Below are 27587 nucleotides of genomic sequence, written 5' to 3'. Positions count from 1 at the left end.
AAAGAAAGTTTCACAAATCTTGAATACCAAGCATATTATTATTAAGCAAATTACCATGCTATTAAGACTCTCAAAATAATGTAAGTGAAGCATGAGAGATCAATAGTTTCTTTAGAACAAATCCACCACCGTGCTCTAAAAGATCTAAGTGAAGCACATAGAGCAAAATTATAACGCTCAAAAGATATAAGTGAAGCACATAGAGTATTCTATCAAATTCTAATTCATGTATGGCTCTCTAAAAAGGTGTGTACATCAAGGATTATTGCTTCACACTAACAAACAAAGACAAAAATAATACAAGACGCTCCAAGCAAAACACATATCATGTGGTGAATAAAAATATAGCTCCAAGTAAAGTTACCGATAGAAGTAGACGAAAGAGGGGATGCCTTCCGGGGCATCCCCAAGCTTTGGCTTTTAGGTGTCCTTAGATTATCTTGGGGCTTCCATGGGCATCCCCAAGCTTAGGCTGTTGCCACTCCTTGTTCCATAATCCATCAAATCCTAACCCAAAACTTGAAAACTTCACAACACAAAACTTAAGGTAGAAAACTCGTGAGCTCCGTTAGCGAAAGAAAACAAAAGAACACTTCAAGGTACTGTAATGAACTCATTATTTATTTATATTGGTGTTAAACCTACTGTATTCCAACTTCTCTATGGATTATAAACTATTTTACTAGCCATATATTCATCAAAATAAGCAAACAACACACGAAAAACAGAATCTGTCAAAAACAGAATAGTCTATAGTAATATGTAGCTAGCGAAAGATCTGGAACCCCAAAAATTCTAAAATAAATTGCTGGACGTGAGAAATGTATCTATTAATCATATTCAAAAATAATTAACTAAATAGCACTTTCCAAATAGAAATGACAGCAGTTCTCGTGAGCGCTAAAGTTTCTGTTTTTTACAGCAAGTTCAGCAAGACTTTCCCCATGTCTTCCCAACGGTTCTACTTGGCACAAACACTACTTAAACACAAAAAAACACAACCAAAACAGAGGCTAGATAATTTATTTATTACTAAACAGGAGCAAAAAGCAAGGAATAAAAATAAAATTGGGTTGCCTCCCAACAAGCGCTATCGTTTAACGCCCCTAGCTAGGCATATAAGCGAGGATAGATCTAGGTATTGCCATCTTTGGTAGGCAATCCATAAGTGGCTCTCATGATAGTTTCATATGGAAATTTTATTTTATTTCTTGGAAAGTGTTCCATTCCCTTTTTTAATGGAAATTGAAATCTAATATTCCCTTCCTTCATATAAATAATCGCACCAATTGTTCTAAGGAAAGGTCTACCAAGAATAATAGGGCAAGAAGGATTGCAATCTATATCAAGAACTATGAAATCTACGGGCACATAATTCCTATTTGCAACAATAAGAACATCATTAATCCTTCCCATAGGTTTCTTAATAGTATAATCCGCAAGATGCAAGTTTAGAGAGCAATCATCAAAATCGCGGAAATCTAACAAATCACACAAAGTTTTGGGGATAATGGAGACACTAGCACACAAATCACACAAAGCATAAAACTCATGATTTTTAATTTTAATTTTAATAGTTGGTTTGTCGGGACCCCGATTCTAAGTCACACCGATCTAGCATGTAACACCTCATATCACTTTGCGGCCTCACGCACGGTATCCCCACGGGTGTCGCCTTACCATGGCCAGGGACCATTTGCGCCTTTTGGCTCACGTATATGACAGTGTCGCTAGCATCCATATGACAGAGAACCCGGGCCGACATGGCTAGTCATGAACCCAAAGCGGCACAGACCTATGGAGACAGGCATACATGAATCACATCGAGCATGTCGGTCAACAACGTATGAATCCGGGCTGTAGCACTGGGCTAACAGGACTCCGGGGAACCCGGGCTGTAGCAGGCTAGGCAGGACTCCGGGACAGACATAGGAACGAAGTGGAACACATGCCGGCCAGTCAAGTGTTCTGAGCAGTAGTGCTGGGCTAGCAGGACTCCGGTGAACCGGGCTGTAGCGGACTACTATGGCTCAAGGAAGCACTAGACTACATTTCCCCATAAGAGAAGCTGCCAAGGATAAACAACTAGATTGTCGGATCCCACAGATAGCAGTACACGTCACACGTACGCATAACATGCAAGTATGTGCTGTACAACATGGCATCACAACATAACGCAAACTCATATAGATAAAGGCTCAGAAGAGCCACATAGCTTTAATACAAACAAGGGTCACATGACCCATCATTCAGAGCATACAAGCAACAGAAGCATTACATGTCTGAGTACAGACAACTACAAAAGAAAAAAGGCTGGGAAGCCTGACTATCTACAAGTCCCTCCCAAGGGTACAAGATCGTAGCTGAGGTAACAAGCTACTCGTCGAAGTCCAAGCGGTACTACTAGTGAGACAGATGTCTCACCCGCAAAACATAAATAAAGCAAACGTGAGTACAAAGGAACTCAGCAAGACTTACATCAGATCCTATCATACATGCATTTGTATCAAGAAGGTAATGTGGGGTTTAGTTGTAGCAAGCCAGCTTTGACTCAGTGGCTATCCTGTTCTACGATAACGAGGAACTTCTTTGAGATGAGGCAGCGCACACGAGTCCACTAATCACCACATCAATACACTACTATGGATTCATCCTCGTCTCCTTACGAGAAGGCCATCCATAGCACTCACACTTGTCTTGAGCATTTTAGAGTATCCACTTAAAGTTGTCTATGTACCATGTAAGCATCCAAGAAGTCCATAACCGAGGACACGGCTATTCGAATAGATCATGATAACCCAGTAGGGGTGTACTTCTTCACACACGCTCTCACCACTTATCACCATATACACGTCATGTATCTCGGCAACCTTCAAGCGGAAGCCTGGCGAGGGTGTCGGCCACGACCTGACTAACCACACAAGACTCTAGTCCAGGTTTATCGCCTATTCTGGTTCCATCCGCAAGGAGATCCGGCCAGGGTTTCGCTCACGGCCTCAAACGATGTGTACAGGGTTCCCGAGCCCACCATCCGGGTGCCACTCGGTACACCGGGCCACGTGTGCCTAGTCTGTCCCAAGTCCACCCTGCCGGGTGCCACTCGGTAGAAAAATATCACTACCTACAAACACCAGAAACTATTTGCAACTCCTGGACAGAGATCAAAGTGGTTAATAAGTCGAGAGAGCTTGGAGCGCCCGGAGCCCAATGTGCGGTAGTAGCTAGTCATTGGAGAACTTACACAGAACTCAGTTCTTAAGGACGGTCCCAATGAGACAACCCACCATGTACTCCTACATGGCCTCTCACCGCTACCTTTACCAAATCGTGTTCACACGCTTAACTCTCAGCACCGGGTCATATCATAACACTCCAATTCTAAGCAATAGCAGGCAAAACATGGTAGGAACACAACATGGATCAATCAACTCCTACACATGCTAGTGGGTTTTAACTATTTACTGTGGCAATGACAGGTCATGCAGAGGAATGGGTTCAACTACCGCAGCATAAAGTAGAAGTTGAATCGTTGTTGTCCTAATGCAATAAATGAGAGCAGGAGCGAGAGAGTAGGATTGTATCGAAATGAACAAGGGGGTTGATTGCCTGGTAGATCAACAGGGGGGCACTGCTCCTCAGATAGGTACTCTCGAACACTCTCCGGAGCAGGACCTATCGAGGAGGAACGGTGTCGAAAATCAAACACAAGCATATGCAACATTATGATGCATGAACATGGCATGAGTATGTGATGTTGTTTGAGTTAATGCACCTAGCATTTATTTGGTTGAAGTCCATTTGAACCAAAGGTTCAAATGCAACTCCAAAATAAGCTCTTATAAATGCCATTCATGTGTTTTCATATATACAACATGTATAGGTTGGTTTGTCATGCATGAAAATGGTACAGATGGATAGATTGAATTTTTCTGATAATTTTTCATATATAAATTATTTCAATCTGAGCTACGGTTGAATTTCTATGAATTTTTGAAGTTTAGCTAATTTTCTGGAATTTCCAAAATAGAAATAATCCAGAATTCATTTATTGCGTCAGCACTGCGTCATGCCTGCGTCAACAGGTCAACGGTGCTGACCAGGTTAAACCTGACGTGTGGGGTCCACACGTCAGTGTCACAGGTTAAGCATGGGGTTATTTCTAACTAAACTAAAAGATTAAGGTGCCAGGGCCCACTGTCAGTGTCACAGAGGGGGGTAGTTACTTCCTAACTAAGATTCCATGTCAACTAACTGGCGATTAGCCGCCGGTGCTAATCAGAACGCGGCGGCGCTCCTTGTCCGGCCATCTCCGGCGACGAGAGCTCGCGTGGCTGGGCTCTACAGACGCGTCGTCGCGAGGCGCATCGTTTGGTAGCAGCGGGAGGTGCTGGGGTGGTCGGAATCAGCAACGGGGGCGAGCGAGGCGGCGGCCGGAGCTCGGTGGGTGCGGGGTTAGCGCTGCAGCTTGCAAACAAGCTGGCTGTCGCACTAGCGTTGCTCCATGGTCGTTGCGAGTGCAACGGACGCACGTGCGGGGCCATTTGGTCACCGGGGCTTCGCCGGCGATGAGCTCGTTCGGCGACGGCTAATGTAAGCAAGGGGGCGACGGCTACGGCGACCAAACAGGGGCAGGGTTAGGGGAAAAATGACCGAGGGCTCACCACGGTCACGAAGAGCTTCTCGGCGAGCTCGGGGAGGCACAGACGGCGATGGATTTGACGGCGGTGATGCACGGCCGTGCGCGGAGATGACGGGTCGATGGCGAGGCGACAGGGCGTCCGATGATGCTCGCGTTGAGGGGGAGCTTCAAGGCGTCGAGGCGGATGTAGGGGACAGCACGGGGAGGCGAGGCATGCCCGGTGGCTGCGGTGGTGCTCGGCGGCGCACTGCGCTCCGCTTGGGTGCGAGGTGGAGGGGAACCAGAGAAGGGGGGGAAGCACGGGGGAGAGTGAGAGAGGTTCGGGGGAGTGCGTGGCGACGCCAGAGGCGTGCAGGCCGTCGAGGGGGCGAGGCAGGCAGGCAGGAGGTGGCCGGCGTGTGCTCGCATGCGGCGGCCACGCGCGCACTGTCCTCCTGGCGGGAGGTGGAGGATGACTGGTACTGGCCAGTCAGCTGGGCCGGCCTGTTGGGCCACTGGGCCAGGCCGGCTGCACAGTGCCAGGCCGCGGTAACCCAGGTAAGCATTTCCATTTTTTTCTTTTCTATTTTCTGACATTTGTTTCTGATTTAGTAAAAATACTAAATCATTTTATTTAATTCTGTCAAATTTTGCAGGGACCTAAGGGATTAATCCAAAGCCCCTCACCAAAATTCAGAATTATTGGACAATATTTTGTATGTATAAAAATATTTATCCAACGCAAATAAATACTGGATTAATTCCAAATGCCCCAAATAAATACTTATGAGCTCTTTAAAATATTGGTTTGATTTTTATCTCTGTCCAATATTTTCAGAGAGCAACATGAGCATTTTCTTGGACCCTTTTGGAGCAATTTTTACTTGGTCATTTTCAGAAATGATTCTGAGGGTTTCACAAATAACCATTTCAAATTTAAATGGAATTTAAACATGATGCACAAATGGATAGCTGGTCTAGGTCATACCAGAACTAGGGATGTGACATGGTTCCCACTCATCATAGAGTTTTCTAGGGATAGAAACTTTCAACTCAAGTTTTTCTTCATAAGATTGCATCAAGGCATCAACAATATGTTCGGTGAAGGCTTTCTTTTGACTATAAGCATGTGGAGAATTTAGCACGGATTGCAACATGGAAATACAATCAATTAAAGAGCAACTTTCATAATTAAATTCCTTGAAATCCAATATAGTGGGTTTAGCAACATCTAGATTTTTATTTCTTTCAATCCCACTTTCATCAATTTCATCATAAAGATCTAAATACTTCGAATTTTTAGAACGCCTTCTAGGTAAAGGAAGATCATATTCAGTTTCATAAAGATTCATATTGCAAAACAGAGATTTGATAGGAGACACATCAATAACTTTTAGATCTTCATCTTGATTTTCATAGGAATTGGAAGAACACGCTTTAATAAAGGCATCTTTGGAAGCACGCATCCTAGCGGTTCTTTTCTTGCACTCATCAATGGAAATTCTCATGGCTTTGAGAGACTCATTGATATCATGCTTAGGAGGAATAGATCTAAGCTTTAAAGAATCAACTTCAAGAGAAATTCTATCAACGTTCCTAGCCAAATCATCAACTTTAAGCAATTTCTCATCAAGCAAAGCATTGATTTTTTTTGTGAATTCATAAACTCTTTAACACTATTCTCAAATTCAGAGGGCATCTTATTATAATTTCCATAAGAGTTCTTGTAGGAATTCCCATAATTATTAGAAGGATTACTAGGATATGGCCTAGCATTAAAATTCCCTCTATAAGCGTTGTTACCAAAATTATTTCTACCAACAAAATTCACATCCATAGATTCATTGTTATTCTCAATCAAAGTAGACAAAGGAATATCATTAGGATCAGAAGAAACACTCTTAGTAGAAAATAATTTCATAAGTTCATCCATCTTTCCACTCAACACATTGATTTCTTCTATCGCATGCACTTTTTTATTAGAAGATCTTTTAGTATGCCATTGAGAATATTTAACCATAATATTATCTAGGAGTTTAGTAGCATCTCCTAAAGTGATTTCCATAAAAGTACCTCCCGCGGCCGAATCTAAAAGATTTCTAGAAGAAAAATTCAATCCTGCATAAAATTTTGTATAATCATCCACAAATTCAAACCATGAGTAGGGCAATTACGTATCATTAATTTCATTCTCTCCCAAGCTTGTGCAACATGTTCATGATCAAGTTGCTTAAAATTCATAATATGGTTTCTAAGAGAGATGATCTTAGCGGGAGGGAAATACTTAGAGATAAAAGCATCTTTGCACTTGTTCCAAGAATCAATACTAATTTTAGGCAAAGATGAAAACCAAGCTTTAGCACGATCTCTAAGTGAAAAAGGAAATAGCTTCAATTTAGCGACATCATTATCGACATCTTTTTTCTTTTTCATATCACATAAATCAACGAAGCTATTCAGATGAGTAGTGGCATCTTCACTAGGAAGGCCGGCGAATTGTTCTTTCATAACAAGATTCAACAAAGCAGTATTGATTTTACAAGATTCAGTATTGGCAAGAGGAGCAATCGGAGTGCTAAGGAAATCATTATTATTGGTATTGGTGAAGTCACACAATTTGGTAGTATCTTGAGCCATCGCGACAAACAAGCAATCCAACACACGGGCAAACAAAAAGGCAAGCGACAAAAAGGCAAACGAAGAAAGATAAGGAGAAGGAGAAGGAGAAGGAGAGGGTGAATAAAACGGCAAGGGTGAAGTGGGGGAGAGGAAAACGAGAGGAAAATGACAACTAATGTAATGCGAGAGATAGGGATTGTGATGGGTACTTGGTATGTTGACTTTTTGCGTAGACTCCCCGACAACGGTGCCAGAAATTCTTCTTGCTACCTCTTGAACTTGCGTTGGATTTCCCCGAAGAGGAAAGGATGATGCAGAAGAGTAGCGTAAGTATTTCCCTCAGTTTTTTAGAACAAAGGTATCAATCCAGTAGGAGGCCACGCTCAAGTCCCTCGTACCTGCAAAAAATGATAGCTACTCGCAACCAACGCGATTAGGGGTTGTCAATCCCTTCACGGTCACTTACGAGAGTGAGATCTGATAGATATAATATTTTTGGTATTTTGGTATAGAGATGCAAAGTGAAAAGTAAAAGGAAAAGTAAAAATCAAAGCAAGATTAAAGTGATGGAGATTGATATGATGAGAATAGACCCGGGGGCCATAGGTTTCACTAGTGGCTTCTCTCAAGAGCATAAGTATTCTACGGTGGGTGAACAAATTACTGTTGAGCAATTGACATAATTGAGCATAGTTATGAGAATATCTAGGCATGATCATGTATATAGGCATCACGTCCGTGACAAGTAGACCGAAACGATTCTGCATCTACTACTATTACTCCACTCATCGACCGCTATCCAGCATGCATCTAGGGTATTAAGTTAAAAATAGAGTAATGCTTTAAGCAAGATGACATGATGTAGAGAGATAAATTCATGCAATATGAAATAAACCCCATCTTGTTATCCTCGATGGCAACTATGCAATACGTGCCTTGCTTCCCCTTCTGTCACTGGGAAAGGACACCGCAAGATCGAACCCAAAGCTAAGCACTTCTCCCATGGCAAGAAAAACCAATCTAGTAGGCCAAACCAAGCTGATAATTCGAAGAGACTTGCAAAGATAACAAATCATACATAAAAGAATTCAGAGAAGATTCAAATAGTATTCATAGATAGACTTGATCATAAACCCACAATTCATCGGTCTCAACAAACACACCGCAAAAAGAAGATTACATCGAATAGATCTCCACGAGAGAGGGGGAGAACTTTGTATTGAGATCCAAAAAGAGAGAAGAAGCCATCTAGCTACTAACTATGGACCCGAAGGTCTGAGGTAAACTACTCACACTTCATCGGAGGGGCTATGATGATGTAGAAGCCCTCCGTGATGACGGCCCTCTCCGGCGGAGCTCCAGAACAGGCCCCTAGATGGGACCTTGTGGATACAGAAAGTTGCGGCGGTGGAATTAGGTTTTTGGCTCACTCTCTGTTCGTTTGGGGGTACATAGGTATATATATAGGAGGAAGAAGTACGTCGGTGGAGCTCCGAGGGGCCCACAAGGCAGGGGGCGCGCCCTAAGGGGTGGCGCCCCCACCCTCGTGACCGCCTCTCTGATGCATTGGCGTAGGGTCCAAGTCTCCTGGATCACGTTCGGTGAGAAAATCACGTTCCCGAAGGTTTCATTCCGTTTGGACTCCGTTTGATATTCCGTTTCTTCGAAACACTGAAATAGGCAAAAAACAACAATTCTGGGCTGGGCCTCCGGTTAATAGGTTAGTCCCAAAAATAATATAAAAGTGGAAAATAAAGCCCAATATAGTCCAAAACTGTAGATAATATAGCATGGAACAATCAAAAATTATAGATACGTTGGAGACGTATCAAACGTCTGCCAACCGCGGGCCAGAGCTACATTGCCCGCGGCGGAGACCGCGACCGCAACCTAGGGAAGACCTGCTGCAGCAGCTGCCCGCCTGTAGCCAAAGCCCGCCAGGACTTGAGGCCGGCAGTTGGTCGGCGAAGAAGCGCGGGAGTTGAAGCCAGAGTCTGGCCGGATTCTCCAACAAGACGACGAACTCCGGTAGCATCTCCGCCGAGTGGGAGCGTGGCCGGGGAGGCCGCGCGACCACGTCACGTCTCCCTTCATCGACAAGACCTCCACAACCGGAGCGACCCCTGCCCCGCGAAGCGGCACCACCACGGCCACACGGAGCCGCGGCGGGGGTTGCGGTGTGCTTGCGGGGACGGCCACGTCCACGCTTGGGCACCGGAGAGACGAGCCCCTCACGAGGGGCCTTTCCCTTCTCCACGGCGGTGAACCTCCTCGACGGCGCCATTGGTGGCAGGAGAGGAGCAAGGAAGGAGAAGAAGTGGAAGAGGAAGGATGGGCGATGGGGTCCCCGCCCTGCTCCCATTTATACTAGGAGAAGGCCAACCAGCAGCCCCCACGATCACAGGTAATGATGGTTTTCCTTGCATGTCGCAGGGACTTGTCACGTCGGGCAGTTGCCGAGGCAGCGTGGGGAACAGGAGATGCCCACGTCCAATCAACCACGACGCGTCGACCGAGGCCGCAGGCTATGGGAGCCCGCGGCGCTCCGCACTTGACCCTTGGCTTCACCTCAAAGCCAAGCCCGAGCGCGCCTTAGGCCCGGGGGCTACTGTCATCGTTCTGGGAACGGGGGTCCCCAGACTTGCCTGCCTACAGCCCACGGCGTGGCTTTGCTAGCAGGCCTGTATGGCCCATCTTCATCAACAAGGAATCAAGAACTTAGTGAGGGGCCAAGCCTCGCGAGGCGGATGACACAAGACCTCCTCAGGAGCGGCCTCACCAGGCTGGCTCGCGAGCGGCGGAGAGTTCAAGGCCGGGCAAACCTCGCGAGGTTCTCATGTCGATCGAGACCAGGCAGGCGCCAGCGCGCGCAGCATCCTTGTTTCCACTTTACTGCTAAGGGGGCAAGCGCAGGCGCGGAGTACCGAGGCATCTGGCAAAGGTTGCCATATTGGTGCAAGGAGACCAAGACCAGAAGGACGGCAAGACGAATGTCACTGTGGAGCCCAAGACGACATCACCACTAGAGCCTTTAGCAGGAGAAGACTGCTTTTGTCAGGATAGCTTGTACTAGTTGTCCCCTTTCGAATTGGCCGTTGTTGGCTCCCTTCCCGCTCAATATTTGGGGAGAGGACCATGGCCTCTATAAATAGGATTAGCCACCATAGTAGGAGGCAACTGGTCTCGAATCCACCCAAAAACAACAACTAGTTAGCTAAGCACAAGAACACGCCAACCTCAGGAGGCTGTTCTTCCCCTTGTACTGTTCATCCTCAGCCCAAGAGGCAATCCACCACCACCACACCAGAGTAGTGTATTACACCACAACGGTGGCCGGAACAAGTATAAATCTTGTGTCCTTTGCGTTGCGAGTTCGTCAAGTTAGTTCATGAGATCTGAGCTAAGTTAGAACGCAGATCAATAGGGGAGGGGGGAGATCTTCGCGCGCACCCCTGTGTTCGAACCTTACGGGTTTTACCGGAACCCGTGATCTGATACAACTCCAAGATCAGATTGAAGCATAAGGAATCAGTTCTTCGAAAGGACCAACATGCAGATCTAGAGGAGCAAGACTAGCCAGAGAAGCCAGATATCGCTAAAGGAAAAAGCCCCGTTGCCGGGCAGGCGAGCCTGGCAAGGATGGGGTTACCTCCAGAAGCAAGCTTCCGGATCGTCCCGGCAAGCCTGCCGAGGCTTACGGAGGCAAACCGCTCCATCGCACCACCTCACCATGACGCACATCGTCGATCAGTGCGGTGTCAAGCTCCAAGATGACTAAGTGGCTGTGATTTGCCACATGGCAGCCACTTCCTACAGAAAATACCTCCAAGCGACACCCATCCCAAGACGTGTCAAGCAAGCAGGCGTGAAGCTGGCAAAACATCCTGGTAGGGCCTGCCGGGCGAGCTGTGATGTGACATTGAGTGACACATTTAATGCGCCCTGTTAGCCTGCAGAGTTAGGTATGATAGCACTGTTTGCTATCTAATCAGTGTGTAATGACTGATTTTCCACTGTGGTGACCCCTTTATCTATAAAAGGAGGCCTAAGGCAACCGTAGAAAGGGTTGGTCAGTTGGTTGGCTAATCCACACCCTCACACTCGTACACGCGTAGCCGTTCTTGCCTCAAGGCAACCTTGCCGGGAAGACATGCTGCGCCCACCACCATATTTTCCACCATCAATCCACCAAAGCAGGAGTAGGATTTTACGCCTCACGACGGCCCGAACCTAGGTAAAACTGCCTGCGTGATCTCTGTCGTGCTGTTCCCCGTCCCTCCACTCTTTATGCAAGGTGCTATCCCCCTGCTGAACTAGAAAGGGGCTCTCAGTCCTATAGGTGGCCGTGGTTTCCCGTGACATCTTTGGCGCGCCAGGTAGGGGCATCACTTGTGCGGACCCGAAGGCATCAGCAGTGCGCCATCTTCATCATCTGCTCAACGCCATAGATGAATGGCATCAGAGGGGATGCGGAGAAGGGTGGGGACAAAGCGGGAGAACCACACCGCTCCCCCTCTGGTCCCGCCCGAACTCCATCCTTTCTTATCTTCACGGCCTCAATAGCAACGTGTAGGATCGAAAGTATGTCTAGAGGTGGGGTGATTAGACTACTTGACAAAATAAAAATCTATCCTTCTCCCAATTTTAATCTTTGGCAGATTTTAGCTATCTTAGCACAAGTCAAGCAATCTTAACACAATTCAAGCAAGCATGCAAAGAGTCTATGAGCAGCGGAAAATAAAGCATGCAACTTGCAAGAATGTAAAGGGAAGGGTTTGGAGAATTCAAACGCAATTGGAGACACTTATGTTTTTGTCGTGGTTCCGATAGGTGGTGCTATCGTACATCCACGTTGATGGAGACTTCAACCCATGGAGGTTAAAGGTTGCGCGAGTCCACGGAGGGCTCCACCCACGAAGGGTCCATGAAGAAGCATCCTTGTCTATCCCATCATGGCCATCGCCCACGAAGGACTTGCCTCACTAGCGGTAGATCTTCACGAAGTAGGCGATCTCCTTGCCCTTACAAACTCCTTGGTTCAACTCCACATTCTTTGTCGGAGGCTCCCAAGTGACACCTAGCCAATCTAGGAGACACCACTCTCCAAGAAGTAACAAATGGTGTGTTGATGATGAACTCCTTGCTCTTGTGCTTCAAATGATAGTCTCCCCAACACTCAACTCTCTCTCACAGGATGTGGATTTGGTGGAAAGAAGGTTTGAGTGGAAAGCAACTTGGGGAAGTCTCGAGATCAAGATTCATATGGTAGGAATGGAATATCTTGGCCTCAACACATGAGTAGGTGGTTCTCTCTCAGAAAATGTGTATTGGAAGTGTAGGTATGTTCTGATGGCTCTCTCCACGAATGAAAAGTGGGTGGAGGGGTATATATAGCCTCCACACAAAATCTAACCATTATACACAATTTACCAATCTCGGTGAGACCAAATGGAGAAACTCGGTCAAACCGATTCAGCAAACCTAGTGACCGTTAGGATTTTCGATGGGACTGAGATGCAACTCGGTATGACCGATATGGTTAGGGTTAGGGCATAACATAATATTGGTGTGACCGATTACACAAACTCGGTGGTACCGATTTTGGTAATAAGCTAACCAGAGAATTGGTCAGGTAAACTCGGTGGGACCGATCGCTCATTTCAGTGGGACCGAAATGTTACGAAAGAGAAACAGAGAGTGTACATTGCAATCTCGGTGGTACCGATCGCTCATCTCGGTAGGACCGAAACATTACGAAGGGAAACCAAGAGATTACAACCCCATCTCAGTGTGACCGAGATCCCTATTGGTGAGACCAATTTGCCAAGGGTTTGTGGCAGTGGCTATGACATTTGAAACTCGGTGGCGTCGGATAGAAAGAATCGGTAGGGCCGAGTTTGAGTTTTGGTTCAGGTCATATGTGGATGTGGGAAGGTATTTGAGGGTTTTGGAGCATATCACTAAGCACTATGAAGCAAGAACCTCATTAAACAACACATCATCCCTCCTTGATAGTATTGGCTTTTCCTATAGACTCAATGTGATCTTGGATCACTAAAATATAAAATGTAGAGTCTTGAGCTTTGAGCTTGAGCCAATCTTTTTGTCCTTAATATTTTGAGGGGTCCACTTTCCTCATCCATGCCATGCCATTCATTGAGCTTTTCCTAAAATATTAATCTTGGAATAGCATTAGCTCAATGAGCTATATGTTGTTAGGAATTACCAAAACCACCTAGGGATAGTTGCACTTTCAATCTCCCCCTTTTTGGTAATTGATGACAACATATAGATCAAAGCTTCGACAAATGATAATAAGAGTGAAAAACATTGTCGCTTTGAGAGGTATGTGAAAAGCAAGAGCTCCCCCTAAATTTGTGCATAGTTTATGATTTGCTTTGGACTGCAAATGCACAGAGAATTAGGCTCATGGGTTACTCTTCCATGTCACATACATCTTGGTGGAGCGCTCAAAATGATAATGATAATAATTAAATACATGCAATCATCACCAAGCAAAGTGAATGATCATATAGGGATAAAATGATAATGTCACCCAACAAGCATTAAGGTAGCATATGATCAAACACATGATCATCCAAGTATCACGTAGACAAAAAGTATCTCAAACAAGCAAACCAAATAAAGTTCAACCACCAAAGCAAGAGAGAATAAAAAGCAATGCTCTCTCTCAAAGCCTATGATCTATACATTTTCCTCCCCCTTTGGCAACAAGTTACCAAAAAGTTCCTAGAAAATGCATAGCACTAAATCGTCTCTCAGGCTTGGTCTTCAGGTGGTGGTGTCCGGATAACTCCAAGAACAAAGGCTTCAGTCGAAGTAGATGGAGCTGATGAAGTAGGTGCTGGAGCTGGTGGCACTGAAGCTGCAGCTGGTGCAGATGAAGTGGCTCTAGTGTTTGGAACAGGCACTGCAGCAGACCTCTGAGCTCTAGGCACTTTGGCAAATGCATCAGTGGTTGTCTTTCCCTTCCTCTCCTGCATATCATCCTAAAGTTGCTCCACAACAGACTGGATCTCAGTTACCTTCACATCCAAGTCATAGAACTTTTGCTCCACAATCCTCTCCAAGCTCTCCTGGTTTTGAGTCAGGGTGGCACGTCCCTTCTCAATCCTCAGAGTGGAGGAAATCAAGTAGCCAAGCTAATCTTGCTTGCTCTTCAGAAGATACTGAGATGCTTCTTCAGTAGTTGGCATCCTTGCAGCCTTTTCAGGTTTTGCCTTCTCCTTCTTGGCTTGTGCATGCACAGAAGATGGTTCATCCTCATTCATAACCACAGTGTTGTCCTCGAAGTCTGGATAGATAGGCATGTGCTCCTTGTCCAGCAGATATGTACTAGTGCCCATCTTGGAGTTGATCAGCTCCTGAATCTGTGGGGCATACCCACAACTCCTCTTCTGATCTGCAGTTGTCCTCTTGATAGTTTCAACTATTAGGCTCATGACATTGAACTTCTGTGGGACATCAAAGATATGAAGCAAGTTTATTGCATGGCCTCTGATCATCTTGTTATCACCTGACTTTGGCAAGAGAGTGTGCCTGAGGATCCAGTTGATAGTAGGCAGGCTTGACAGAAGGTAATGTACAGATCCAAACTTATGTGTCTCAAGAGCAGCATCTGGGATCTCCTTGTACATGTGTGCCATGGTGTTGTGATCCTTCTTCTTGTTGGCATAGACATCCAAGTCATCTTCACTCTCTTTTGGGGCATTGATCAACTTCGCCCATTCAGCAACCATGGACTGGTACCTCGTACCTTCAGACATCCAGACAATCCTTCCATCTGGGTAGAAATGATCTGTGGAGTAGAACTGCATGATGAGCTCATCATTGCATTTTGTGAGCTTCTGAGCCACAAACTCATCGACTCCACAAGCCTTGAAACTATCATGTACACCTGGATAGTGATCCTCATTCTCCTTGATGTAGTCCCAGTCTACCCATCTCATGTCACACACTATGGGCTTCTTGTCAAGCAAGACTGTCTCTTAGAAGTCCTGCTGTTCCTTTGTATGGAACCTGTAGTCCACAACAGTCCTTCTCCTGGTGGCATATGGATCTGACTCTCTCCATAGCCTCAAACCCGAGTCCTTCCTGATCTTCATGTTCTCAGCAACTGGATGAGCTTCATTGTGATCTGGGATTTTTGGCTTCAGCTTCCTCAAGACATGTGACTCATCAACTTCTTCTTCCATTTCAGCTTCAGGCACTGGGGCCTTGTTCTTTTCCTCAGCAGGGATGTTCCTGGTGCTCCTCTTCGGTTTTGGCTTTGGAGCTGGAGCTGCAGCCTTTGGAGCAGTCTTAGGCTTAGATGGAACAACCCCTGCCCTGATGGCATCACCCATAAGCTTCTGAGCTTTGGGTGCTGGTGCAGCATCTTCTTCCTCTTCCTCTTCAGAATCTCTCATGATAGAAGATCTCCCAAGCACTCTGGTAGTGGTCTTCTTGACCCTCTCTTTCCTCTTCTTCTCTGCCACAACCTGCTCTTTGGGTGTAGATTCCAAAGTCTCTTGAGTACATGCTCTGGCCTTAGACATTGGAATTCTCTTTGCAGGAACCTTTTGCTTCATTCCTGGCTTGGTGGCAGCAATTGTGCCATATTACTTCTTCAGGACTTTTCTCTTTGAGGTGGTTTCTTCTTCCTCAGCCACATAGTCCTCATCCTCCGACTTTGAAGTTCTTTTCTTGCTGGCCCTGGTGGCAGCTTTGGGTAAGTTGCTTGGGGTGCTCCTGCTGCCATCATCTGAGCTGCTAGAGGGACTAGTGCCCTCACTCAAGTGAACCTGCTCTCCTGACCTGTTCTGGCTGTCACTCTGATCAGACATATTGCAAACACTGACAACAGACCCTGTGAATAGATATAGATGAGATAGAGTGGATGAGCATCACAAAATGCAGAGGTTTTTGCAACAGAATGAGTCAAAAACTTAGTTTTAGTTTTCCATAGAAAGCATTTCGGATAGCCCGATTTGTAAACTCGGTGATATCGAAGCAGCTGTTGGAACCTAAACTAGTGAACTGGGTCAGACCGAGTCACAGTTCGGTGGCACCGAGACTGCTAGGGTTTCACAAAGTCCTGAACTCGGTCACACCGATTTGCAATTCTCGGTCAGACGAAAAATTACATGTGCAATGGCCTGAGCCAAATCGGTGGTACCGAGTTCCACAACTCGGTGGGTCCGAGATGGTTTCGGCGGAAACCTAACCCTAAATTTTCAATTTATGACTAAACTACAAAATGTTTTCGATGGATAGAATGGTTTCAATCATGGCAAGATACATGGCAAAGCAATGTGCTGGGGAATCAGAGATAGAACAACACAGTGATCGAGTTCATACCCTAGTTCGGCGCTGAACTCGCTACGGCGGCAACAGCGGGGTTGATTCCCGTTGACGGTGGCGGAGACCAGCGGCAGAAGGCGGCTGGCAACGAGGAAGACAATCCGGAGACCCTGGAGGCAGAGCGGGCTAAGCGCAGGTCGAGGAGGTTCGGAAAGTTTTCCAAAATTTGACCCGTGGGCATATATAGCCTGACCCTGTCGGTGTGACTGAGTGGAACAACTCGGTGGCATCGAGATTCATAACTGCAAGCAGTTACTGAAACTCGGTGTGACCGAAAAGTTCGAATCGGTTGCACCGAGGTTGAAAACCTAGATTGACTTAGTGATCTCGGTATGACCGAAATGGGTGAATCAGTCAGACCAAAACGCACAAAGAAGTTTTGGAAGTTTAAGTCTATGACGAATCGGGGACTCCGAGTGCTCGTCACACAGAGTGGTTCGAATCTGACTTGATCAAATTTTGTGATGCAACATGAATAGAGTTTGAGACGAGAAAAGCATAGATAGCTAGAGAAGGTTCTTAGGCATTCTTGTCCATCCACTTGGCCAAAAGAAAAGGAAACCAATCAATCAAAACAACAAGCGGATGTCCTCGAATGAGTAAACTATGCAACCAACATGCTCACACAATAAAATGGCAAATGAAATATGTGGCTAAGCATGCACAAACAATTCTAACATCTATCTAGCAATTGGCGATGACTAGGTCATCTATATATGAGTATATTGACTTAGGAGTCAAATGAGAACATTTGATCATAGGTCATACTCATCGTCTAAGCACAAGTGGGGTTACCACTTTTACATAAAGCGTTGTTGTGTTCACACCATTAGAGTTGCTTTAACTCAATTGTTAGAGTAAAGCTCCCCCTAGATGTGAGATCCCCCCTAAGAGGGATGAACTAACCTTGGGTTTTGTCGATGATGACTTCATGTAGGTGTTTTAAGATGTGGATGCTCTATGTTGATGTAGATCATTTGGAGCTATCCTTTGGAGTGAGTTGCACTTTCAATACCTACACGGGTTAGTCCCACAAGGAACAAACAAGAGTATCCATAGACATAGAGTGATGCACACACAAGATGATGTCTATGAAAGCTTTAGGTTACCTTGTCCCTTGTCTTACCAACAAGAGGGTGTGTGACTCCTTGAACTAGTGCAAGATGTGGAAGTTGATTGCACTTGTTCTTGCCAAAATGATAAGAGTGAAGTATATTAGCAGAGTCACCCTCAAGAACTCTCTAGTTCTTCTTCTTCGGGATCCACACCATCTTGATGGGAATCCTCGGAGTTGTAGTTGTACTTGATGAAGTGGAACTTGATGTAGTCTTGGGAACCCACTTGACCAAGGCCTTAGGAGCTTCCTCAAATGCATCAATTTCCTCTTGAAGCTTGCCCTTGCCTTTTTGCTTGTGGTCTTGTGGTGGAAGATCATCTTGAGCTTGTGTCCCTTTGGATGAAGTAGGATCATACTTCTCTTGTTGAGGAACAAACTTCGTCTTGGGGTATTGATCTTCTTCCCACTCAACTCCATTGGCATTGAACTTTCGTTCAAAACCAATACCTTGATTCTTCCGGTGCCTTCCTTGCTTGCGTACAATTTCCTTGAATTGCTTACTCCCGGCAAGGCTCTTGTAAACACCTTTCTATATAATTCCCTTCAATAAGCTATTTTCTTGCTCAAGTGTAACTTGGCTAAGAGAATCATTAGTGGAATCAAGAGAACTACTAGAAGCAACAACATTGGATTTAGCATGATTATTGTTACTACTAGAGGAAGAATCTTTCTTGTTCTTGTTACTAGACTTGACTTGAGGCATCTAAGTGGATAAGAGTAAATGCTTGGCAATGTAAGAAGAACTTTTCTTGAGAAGATCATCATTGATTGCCTTTAAGAACTCATGCTCTTGCTCAAGGTTGAGCTTTTCAAAACGTAATTTCTCATGAGTCCTTAAAAGTTCTCAATGATCTCCTAAGATAGTTTCATGAGCTAACTTAAGAGTGTTTAGTTCTTTAGTTAGAGACTCAATCTTCTCCTTATCATTGTCATTCGTTTCATCATAGTATTCATCACTATAGTTGTCAACAAGTAACTCATCATCACCTAACAAGTCATCTTCATCACTATTGAAATCAACATACTCGGGGTGTGATACCTTTGGACCTTTGGCCATGAAGCATCTTCCAATTCCTTCATTTGGTGAATCAAATATGTCATAGGAGTTGGTTGACACAAGTGCTAGTCCGGCAACACCTTCATCTTGGGTATATTCGAAGTCGGAGTGATAGCTTCTCTCGGAGTCATTGTCGGAGTCAGAGTCGGATACCCATTCACCAACATGAGCTTGATGTCTTCGTTTTGTGTAGCTCCTTGATGACTTGTCCTTCCTTTCCGAATCCTTGCTTCTCCGAGGGTGTCTTCGTTCATATCAATCATCCCTACTCCTTCTCTCCCTTGATGGTGATTCGTCTCTTCTACTTCTTCTTTTGGGAGAATCTTCTCTTCTCTTGTGGGGAGCCGTACACTCATTGGAGTAGTGTCCGGGTCTTCCACAATTGTAGCAGTTTCGCTCTCGACTAGAAGATCTTTTGTCATTGTAGGACCTTGACTTGGAACTTCTTTCCTTGCTTCTACTCTTGTAGAACTTGTTGAAGTTCTTCACCATTAGGCTCAATTCTTCATTGAAGGTTTGTTTCTCACTTGATGATGTGGGAGCTTCACATGAGGCTTTGTAAGCACCACTTGACTTGTTATGGAGCTCCTTCTTATCCCTGAGTGACATCTCATGAGCAACAATTCTTCCAATGACTTCCATTGGCTTGAGATCTTTGTAATTTGGCATCATTTGGATCAATGTGCATACGGTATCGTATTTTCAATCCAAGGCTCGTAGGATCTTCTTGATGATGAATTTGTCGGTCATCTCTTCACTTCCTAAGCCGGCAATCTCATTTGTGATAAGAGCAAGCCTAGAGTACATTTCAGCGACACCTTCACCATCCTTCATTTTGAACTTGTCAAGTTGACTATGAAGCACATGCAACTTGGATTCCTTGACGGAGTCGGTACCTTCGTGCATGTCAATCAAAGTATCCCAAATTTCCTTTACATTCTCAAGACGGCTGATTTTGTTGAATTCTTCGGGGCACAATCCGTTGAAGAGGATATCACAAGCTTGAGCATTGTACTGTAGCATCTTCAACTCATCCGCGGTAGCTTCACGATTCGGTTCTCTCCCATCAAAGAATTCACCTTGCAAGCCAACACACACAATAGCCCAAACGGCGGGGTTATGTCCAAGAATATGCATTTTCATCTTATGCTTCCAACTAGCAAAATTAGTACCATCAAAGTAAGGACCTCTATGGTGGTAATTTCCCTCGCTAGACGCCATACTCTCCTAGGTTGTGAAACCAAGGCTATGACCACCAAAAGCTATGGAAATCAAAGCAAATGGAGACCAAAGCTCTGATACCACTTGTAGGATCGAAAGTATGTCTAGAGGGGGGTGATTAGACTACTTGACAAAATAAAAATCTATCCTTTTCCCAATTTTAGTCTTTGGCAGATTTTAGCTATCTTAGCACAAGTCAAGCAATCTTAACACAATTCAAGCAAGCATGCAAAGAGTCTATGAGCAGCGGAAAATAAAGCATGCAACTTGCAAGAATGTAAAGGGAAGGGTTTGGAGAATTCAAACGCAATTGGAGACACTTATGTTTTTGTCGTGGTTCCGATAGGTGGTGCTATCGTACATCCACGTTGATGGAGACTTCAACCCATGGAGGTTAAAGGTTGCGCGAGTCCACGGAGGGCTCCACCCACGAAGGGTCCATGAAGAAGCAACCTTGTCTATCCCATCATGGCCATCGCCCACGAAGGACTTGCCTCACTAGCGGTAGATCTTCACGAAGTAGGCGATCTCCTTGCCCTTACAAACTCCTTGGTTCAACTCCACAATCTTTGTCGGAGGCTCCCAAGTGACACCTAGCCAATCTAGGAGACACCACCCTCCAAGAAGTAACAAATGGTGTGTTGATGATGAACTCCTTGCTCTTGTGCTTCAAATGATAGTCTCCCCAACACTCAACTCTCTCTCACGGGATGTGGATTTGGTGGAAAGAAGGTTTGAGTGGAAAGCAACTTGGGGAAGGCTAGAGATCAAGATTCATATGGTAGGAATGGAATATCTTGGCCTCAACACATGAGTAGGTGGTTCTCTCTCAGAAAATGTGTATTGGAAGTGTAGGTATGTTCTGATGGCTCTCTCCACGAATGAAGAGTGGGTGGAGGGGTATATATAGCCTCCACACAAAATCTAACCGTTACACACAATTTACCAATCTCGTTGAGACCGAATGGAGAAAGTCGTCAGACCGATTCAGCAAACCTAGTGACCATTAGGATTTTCGGTGGGACTGAGATGCAACTCGGTAGGACCGATATGGTGAGGGTTAGGGCATAACGTAATCTCGGTGTGACCGATTACACAAACTCGATGGGACCGATTTTGGTAATAAGCTAACCAGAGAGTTGGTCAGGTAAACTCAGTGGGACCGATCGCTCATTTCGGTGGGACCGAAATGTTACGAAAGAGAAACAGAGAGTGTACATGGCAATCTCTATGGGACCGATCGCTCATCTCGGTAGGACCAAAATGTTATGAAGGGAAACAGAGAGATTACAACCCCATCTCGGTGTGACCGAGATCCTTATCGGTGAGACCGATTTGCCTAGGGTTTGTGGCAGTGGCTTTGACATTTGAAACTCGGTGGCGCCGGATAGAAAGAATCGGTAGGGCCGAGTTTGACTTTTGGTTCAGGTCATATGTGGATGTGGGAAGGTAGTTGATGGTTTTGGAGCATATCACTAAGCACTATGAAGCAAGAACCTCATTAAACAACACATCATCCCTCCTTGATAGTATTGGCTTTTCCTATAGACTCAATGTGATCTTGGATCACTAAAATATAAAATGTAGAGTCTTGAGCTTTGAGCTTGAGCCAATCTTTTTGTCCTTAATATTTTGAGGGGTCCACTTTCCTCATCCATGCCATGCCATTCATTGAGCTTTTCTTGAAATATTAATCTTGGAATAGCATTAGCTCAATGAGCTATATGTTGTTAGGAATTACCAAAACCACCTAGGGATAGTTGCACTTTCACAACAAAAGCTAACAAATAGGGCGACAAGACCGCCCCGGGCGGGCCGAGCAGCATGGGTGCACCACGAGCCCCATTTAGGGAAGATGACAGTGCTAAATGGTACAGGGTCTTCTGTAACACCCACGATGCGGCTATATCTCCCACATGTCGAAGCACGACTTAGAGGCATAACCGCATTGAAAGCAATGTCGCAAGTGAGGTAATCTTCACACAACCCATGTAATACATAAGGGAAAGAGGTACATAGTTGGCTTACAATCGCCACTTCACACAATCCATGAATAAAACATGACATCATCCAAATACAATCAAGGTCCGACCATGGAACCAAAGTAAAAGAAGACTATACCCCAACTACTACACAGATCCCCGATCAAACCCCAACTGGGCTCCACTACTGATCAACTAGAATGGAACAACACAAAGGACAAGATCTTCATCGAGCTCCTCCTTGAGCTTGGTTGCGTCATCTGCACGGTTCAACGGCACCTGCAAACTGGTTTTGGAAGTATCTGTGAGCCACAGGGACTCAGCAATCTCACACCCTCGTGATCAAGACTATTTAAGCTTATAGGAAGGGTAAAAGGTAGGAGGTGGAGCTGCAGCAAGCGACTAGCATATATGGTGGCTAACATACGCAAAAGAGAGCGAGAAGAGAAGGCAAAAGAACGGTCGAACAACTATGATCAAGAAGTGATCCTAGAACAACCTACGTCAAGCATAACTCCAACACCGTGTTCACTTCCCGGACTCCGCCGAGAAGAGACCATCACGGTTACACACACAGTTGATGTATTTTAGTTAAGGTCAACTTCAGGTTTTATACAACCGGACATTAACAAATTCCCATCTACCCATAACCGCGGGCACGACTTTCGAAAGTTCATAACCCTGCAGGGGTGTCCCAACTTAGCCCATCACAAGCTCTCACGGTCAACGAAGGATATTCCTTCTAGCGGGAAGACCCGATCAGACTCGGAATCCCGGATACAAGACATCCTCGACAATGGTAAAACAAGTCCAGCAAGACCGCCCGATGCGCCAACATCCTTATGGGAGCTGCACATATCTCGCTCTCAGGGCAACACCGGATGAACACTACGTACAGCTAAAACCAGCCCTCAAGTTTCCCCGAGGTGGCGCCGCAAGTGGCTCTGTTTCGGACCAACACTTAGACAAGCACTGGCCCGGGGGGGGGGGTTAAAATAAAGATGACCCTTGGCTGGCCTAACCCAAGGGAAAAAGGCTAGGTGGCGAATGGTAAAACCAAGGTTGGGCCTTGCTGGAGGAGTTTTATTCAAAGCGAACTGTCAAGCGGTTTCCAGTATAACCCAACCACATAAGGAACGCAAAATCCGGGAACATAACACCAATATGACGGAAACTAGGGCAGCAAGAGTGGAACAAAACACCAGGCATAAGGCCGAGCCTTCCACCCTTTACCAAGTATATAGATGCATTAATTAGATAAGAGATATTGTGAAAGTGCGTTATATCGACTAGAGGGGGGTGAATAGGCGATTTTTATGAAAGTCTTCAGAACATAGAAGTTTTGAAGACAAACAATAAAATTAGACCTATTACCATGCAGCGGAAGGTAGACTACACTAGGCAAACCATAGTCAAGTATTCAATGAAGTGAAAGCACAAAGACTAATAGCAGCTAGGTAGTAAGGATCAGGTAGGAAGATATTGTGAAGCCAAACAGAACACGCAGTCATTCAGTGAAGACAAATGATAGTGCAAACATACAATGACTTCACAAGGAGTAACAGTAAGTAAAGGGAAGTGAAGATGAAACCAGTGACTCGTTGAAGACAATGATTTGTTGGACCAGTTCCAGTTGCTGTGACAACTGTATGTCTGGTTGGAGCGGCTAGGTATTTAAACCTTAGGACACACAGTCCCGGACACCCAGTCCTGAACACGCAGCTCAGGACACCCAGTCCTCACCGTATTCTCCTTGAGCTAAGGTCACATAGACCTTGCCCAATCACTCTGGTAAGTCTTCAAGGTAGACTCCCAAACCTTCACAGACTTCGTTCACCGGCAATCCACAATGTCTCTTGGATGCTCAGAACGCGACGCCTAACCAGCTGGAGGATGCACAGTCCTCAACTGTAATAAGTCTTTAGATCACAGAGACAAGAAGACTTAAGTGATGCCCAATTCTCTCTGGCTCTGGTGGTTAGGGCTTTATCCTCGCAAGGAATTCTCTCTCAAAGGCTTCGAGGTGGGTTGCTCTCAAACGATAAAAGCCGTACTTTTAATCTGAGCAGCCAACCATTTATGGTTGTAGGGGGTGGGCTATTTATAGCCACTTGGCAACCCGACCTGATTGTCCGAAATGACCCTGGGTCACTAAGGAACTGACACGTGTTCCAACGGTCAGATTTCAATCTCACACGGCAACTTTACTTGGGCTACAAGCAAAGCTGACTTGTCCGACTCTGGACAAGATTCGCTCTCATAGTCTTCACTCGAAGACATAGGTTTTTGGTTTAGGCATCACTTCAGTCATTCTGACTGGTTCTCTTGGACCCCACTTAACAGTACGGTGGTTCCTATGACTCAAGACAAAAGAAAAAGATCTATGAAAGCTCTAAGTCTTCGGGCTCCATAGGCTTCATATAGTGTCTTCTCTTGTCATAGTCTTCAATGTGAATATCTTCATATACCACCTTTGACTTCAATGTCTTCATACATATTTAGGGGTCATCTCTGGTAGTAAAACCGAATCAATGAGGGACTTCTACCTGTGTTATCCTGCAATTCTCACAAACACATTAGTCCCTCAACTAGGTTTGTCGTCAATACTCAAAAACCAACTATGGGTGGCACTAGATGCACTTACATATTGTGATATCCCAGCAAGTAAACATGTTCCAACAAGGAACAAACTTCAATCTTCACCTGGAACTAATAACGCTATAAGAGGGGCTGAGCAAAGCGGTAACATAGCCAAACAACGGTTTGCTAGGACAAGGTGGGTTAGAGGCTTGCTTTAACAATATGGGAGGCATGATAAGCAAGTGGTAGGTATCGCAGCATAGGCATAGCAAAAGAGCGAGCAACTAGCAAGCAAAGATAGAAGTGATTTCGAGGGTATGGTCATCTTGCCTGAAATCCCACAAGGAAGAAGAATGAGTCATGAAGAAGAAAGACGGACGTAGACGAACGGGTACTCACAAACGCGACGTTATCGAAACCAACCTGAAGAAGCAACACCGGAAAGAAGCACACAACATAGTAAACAACCAACACATGAACATGGTATGATATGCGGGATGCGGTATGTGATGCATACGCATGATTTGGAAAGGAATGACTGAACCTGGCCTCAACATGGAAATCCAATAGTGCCACTAGAAAGGGAGGTGATTTCGGTTGAAACCGATATAAAGATCACCGGAATCGGATGCACGGTTTGGAAATGGCAAGCAAAACAAATATGGCACCGGTGTGCGATAATCAGCAAGTAACCAACTAAATGCATCAAGATATATATGCTAGAGCACTCAAACATGGCAACAAAATACATGGCAGGGATCCACTCAAGATGCTTGACAAAAGATGAACATTGAGCTACGGCTAATTCATCCATTAACAAGTTCAAACAAGCATGGAAAAAGTGCAAATGACAACAGGTTTCAGACTTGGTGAAATTAACACAAGTCTGGAATTTATCATCAGGAAGCACACTTTAGAGCATGAAAACTACATGCTACAAGAACATATCATGGCAAAGCAAGGCATGGAATGAAGCTACTCAAAGCACTTAAAAAAAGTCCCGTAGTGACCTTGGGAAAAAAGGGATCAGATAATACAATTGCAAGCATGTGAAAATGGCAAAAACATAAACAGATTCAGACTTAGTGAAAAACTGGAGCATGCAAAACAGATTAACGAGTAGGCATGTTTATGAGCTCGATGCACTCACTACACAACATTGCATGACAAACTAAGCATACACCCAACAAGAAGACATGGCATAGATGATAGACATGGCAAGAATAACATCATAGCATGCCCGGATCAATAGCAACATCCTCGGCAAAATCGCTAAACATGTCAACAATCTGGCAGGATCATTTTATAGCAAAAGTAGAGCTTGATTGACTCAAGCTAGGATGCTCCATAAATGCAAACAAAGACATTAATGGATATAGCACAACAATATTAACAAAACATCCTTACTGGTCATCCTCAAAAGAGGCACGGATCACTAGGAAACAACATGAACATATGGCATAACAACAAAATCAGGACAAGGACTTAGTGGATATTCTAAGTCCCTGAAAACAACATTACCGATTACGCTACTTTGCAAGCTTGTCCTAGTCACCACAAATATCACGAAAATACATGGCAAGCACCTCTGTAAAGATGGCATGGCATATAACGAAACACATGTAGAGCTCAGGGTCATAGCATGCACACATTAATCATGGCAAAAATGACGAAATGCCATTTCCTGAAACAAATCTGACAAATTCCTCACATAGCCCTCTTCCAATAGTATTTCGGGCATCAAGATGAGCTCAAATGAAAATGATGCAGTGAGATGAAATGATGTACTCGTCGAGACGAACATTTTGATATGCTACACGCACAAATCGGAGCTACGATGAGGGAGTTATGACATGATGAAGATGCCTAAAAATTAATGCAAGCTGGGGACTTAGACGAAAATTATCAGCTCCAGATCTAGGGTGTGTCCGGCGTGGAAATCGAGGATCACCGAAGATCCTCGCCAGAGATGAGGGTGAAAATGGCCGGAATGCGCGGGAGGCAACGGGGAGGTGTGGGGAGACGCGGAACGGGCAGATCCGGGCATGGGGACCCCGGATCCGGCCATGGCTTGGGCAGACGAGCTCCTGGGCACCGGGCAGGGGCGACGGGGTGCTCGCCGACCATGGCATCGCGGCGGCGGGGGTAGCCCGGGTGAAACTCCAGCGACGCAGCAGCGCTGGAGGCCGAGGCGCGCGGGCGGTGGAGGGTCCCAGCGTCGCGGGCGTGGCGGTGGCGCACTAGGAACGCGAGTGGCGATGGCGAGCTTCGGTGAAGGCGGCGGCGGCGAACGGGCGGCTGGGCGGCGGCGCAGGGAGGTCAACGCCGGCGACGGAGGCGACACGGCGAGGGAGACGCGGGAGCAGGCGCTCGGGCCGCGGCGGCGGTGGGATGGGCTCGCGCGGGCCCCGAATGGGCTCCACGGGCTGGCGCGGTGGAGACGGGGGCGGAGGACAGGTGGCAGCTACGGATAGGGCGTGGGAGGCGGCGGACGTGTCCGGCCACCGGGCGGACATGTCCGGCGGCGCGGGGACGATGGATCTAAGGTTTCGTCCGCGAATTTTGACGGGGTGCACATATTTATAGGTAGAGGGAGCTAGGAGAGTCTAAATGAGGTGCGGTTTGCGGCCACGCGATCGTGATCGAACAACCGAGACGATGGAGAGGTCTTAGGTCCGTTTTGGGCCACTTTGGAGGGGTGTTGGGCTGCAACACACACGAGGCCTTCTCGGTCCCTCGGTTAACCATTGGAGTATCAAACGAAGTCCAAATGGCACAAAACTTGACATGCGGTCTACCGGTAGTAAACCAAGGCCACATGACAAGTCTCGGTCCAATCCGAAAACGTTTAACACCCGCACACGAAAAAGAGGTAGAAAGGGACGCCGGATGACATAGGAGCGCCGGATTGCAAAACGGACAACGGGGAAAATGCTCGGATGCATGAGACGAACATGTATGCAAATGAAATGCACATGATGACATGATATGCAATGCATGACACGCAAGCAAAGACAAGGCAACAACAGC

Source organism: Triticum urartu, chromosome 5A (genome assembly GCF_056163025.1).
Source record: "Triticum urartu cultivar PI428250 chromosome 5A, HENAU_Tu73, whole genome shotgun sequence".
Classification (NCBI taxonomy): Eukaryota; Viridiplantae; Streptophyta; class Magnoliopsida; order Poales; family Poaceae; genus Triticum; species Triticum urartu.
The sequence above is the reverse complement of the archived record's forward strand: the minus strand, read 5'-3'. Positions refer to the sequence as shown.